This window comes from Puma concolor, chromosome B3 (assembly GCF_028749965.1).
Source record: "Puma concolor isolate L17-30 chromosome B3, mPumCon1.1.hap2, whole genome shotgun sequence".
Lineage (NCBI taxonomy): Eukaryota > Metazoa > Chordata > Mammalia > Carnivora > Felidae > Puma > Puma concolor.
The window spans coordinates 104,059,081-104,062,058 of NC_141672.1; positions in this window are offsets into that span (position 1 = coordinate 104,059,081).

A 2,978-nucleotide genomic window follows, 5' to 3' on the forward strand; every position below is an offset into this window, starting at 1 on the left:
AAGTGGTAGTATCCTGACCTTCTTCAGGCGAAGGCGTGGCGTCTTCTCTAAGCCGAGCAGGCCTTGCCCCCACCCCCTCGGCCGTCGCGGACGAACGCCTGCGCAGGCGTCCGCCGGGAGCCCTGTATTCCAGCAGATGTGGCGGCGCTTACTCGCGTGATGGAGACACTGGGTGCTCGAGTCGCAGAGAGCCCTTTTTACACTCTTTATTTTGGCTTTATTGATCATTACAATACATTTGTAGCATAAAATGGAGGAAAATAGGGGAGGAAAAGTACCCGAGGCCTCATTTTGGGGAACTAAACTTCAGAAAAACCCTTGGCAAAATTCTCGAGGCTGAATAAAACAGTGCTGCCCCGAACACAGGGAGCGATCAGATGAGTGTTTTGGATTAACAGTTAGTTGTGGACCATGCTCTAGTAAGATAAAACAAAAATATTAGACACATTTTATTATTAGAGTCAACAGCCATACAATTACTTGTAAAATTACTATAAAGTTTTCCAAACGCTTACTCTAAATTTCTGCACCTGTCTCACCGTGGATCGTAACAATCAGATCTCTGAAGGGCCCAGCTCTCTATAGCTTCAAGGAACTAAGATTATTTGGAGAATATAATAATCTCTCTCAAGAAATTTCATCCAGTAAATCCCTACAAAGGCTCAACGGTCAACTACTGGGCAGTGTATTTGTGAATGGGGGGAGGGTGGTTGAGGGGAACAGAAAGCTCAAAAATTTGAATCATTGACCCAACATGCAGCTCCCGGGTTTACACTGTTTTGGCAACATTTACTGACCGTTGGCAGGTGGTTAAACTCTGTGTCCCATCTATAAAAATAAGGAAAAAACCACTTCATAGGATTTTTGTAAGATAAAGTCATATTTATTAGAATAGTGCTTGACATACTGTAATCATGTATGTTAGGTATTATTCCCCCTAAATAGCTGGCAGAGAAAACAAAACTTACCAACTGGTACACAGAGCTTTAAACAACGTCTTGGATCATGCTTATGTATGTGATTCCATCTTCAGTTACAGATTTTTCACAGTTCCATAGTTTGCTTATTTCAGTCCCGCAATGAGTGGCATTCCTCACAGGGTGGCAGCAAATCATTTGAAATCATATACAGTTAATGTGATTTGGTAGTTGTTGTTTTGTTTTGCAATCTTCAGTTTCTATTTCATTTCAGTAACTTCACTGTTTAATAAGCTTGGTTAGTGTTTCCTTTAGTTTTGAATAATCCATTCTACGAGTTATCTTTTTATCCCCATCTCATGAATTATCCATACTTATTGCTGAAACATTAGAAACTATAAATAAGGCAAAAAAGATAGTCACTGCTAATACCTTTATGCATATCCTTTCAGATTTTTGTATACATATACCTATATAAATAGCACATACATGTTTTTATAAAAAATGAGATAATGTACCTAATAGTTTATAAATTTTTTTTTTCATTTAAAAATATATCCTGAACTCCTCTTCAGGTTGGTAAGTATATTTCAACACCATCGTTTCTGTTTTGGGTAATTTACATATTAACAATTCCTTATTGAACATTTAGGTTACTCCATTTTTTTTTTTTTGATAATGAAAAACCACACTTCACAGAATGTACAAAAACATAAAAAACATAAGACTAACTGATTTTCAAACAAGATACTAGTTATATTTTCAAATAATACGCTCAGTATATTTTCCTTCAACTTTTAGGTGACATACCTTTAAGCAATGGATCCAACTGTTAGCCTGAAAAAAAGTATAATTAAGACTCAGTTTTCCTTGTGTTTGGAGATTTTTTTGGACAATCTTTAGTATATTTTTACAATCACTTGTTGTCTAGTATGGGTGTCCTTACAAGTAGTTAATAATTGTTTATAGTTTCATCTTTTTAAAAAATACAAACATTAAATTCAATAGGAATTTTGTAATATATGCTTATGATATGAGGTAGGAAATCTGATTTTTCCCACACTGACAAACTAGTTCACTTAACATCATTTATTGAATAATCTGTTAATTCCTGAACTTGACTAGGACTCATTCAAATGAAAGTTTACCTTCAAAGATGTCATCTTAGGTTACCCACTTCATTCAAGTGTCCATTCACAAACCTTTCGCCAGACCTTTGTATACATTCACAAACTGTCACTGAACAAACTTTCATTGAACAATATTATGAGTCAATACTGTCGGTCCCTAAGGGTACAGGTAATAAAGACACAGTGTCTGTCTTCAAGGAGCTCAGCGACTAGTCAGGGAGAGGGGCAAAGGAACCCAGTAAAACAACTTGGTGGATTGAGGTGATATTGGTACTTCCAAAGGACAGCTAAATAGAAGGGAACTAAACAGATGGCTGGAGAGGAGTAGGAGGTGGGGTCAGTAAAGAAGACTTTTGGAAGGAGGTGCTCTCGAGCTTAGTAGTAAAAGGAGAATCTTCTGAGCAGAGGTAATGGCATGTGCAAATGCACGGAGGCTTCTAGGAACCGCACATCGTTCTTCACGACTGGAGCCCAAGCTGTGGGAGGATGAGTGGGTGTGAAAGGCCAGTAACAAAAATAAGCCATCAAAGGCCAGATGAAAGGGGAGGTTTTTTTGATGCTAAGTATTTGTTCAGAGCCAATATAATGAGCAACGTGGAAAAGCAATCAATTATTACTTTATAACTGTGCTCCCAAAGAAGAGATTGAAACATGTCCCTTGCAATGACAGCATTATTAAGTTCTGAGAGAACCACTTTGAAAGCGGCAATATTCATTTGAAAATATACTTCAGTACGTGTGTTAAGATCATTCATGTTACTTTGTCATACTTCATCTATCAAAACAAAAGCACTTAGCCAAAAATAGGCTTGCAGAGTGCTGAGTCTATACCTGCTTCTCGCCCTCACTGCAACCTGGGATCAGAGGTAGGATGTGAGATGACGAAGAAGACATTTCAGACAATGCTAGGAAAATGCTTGTGTAAATTCAA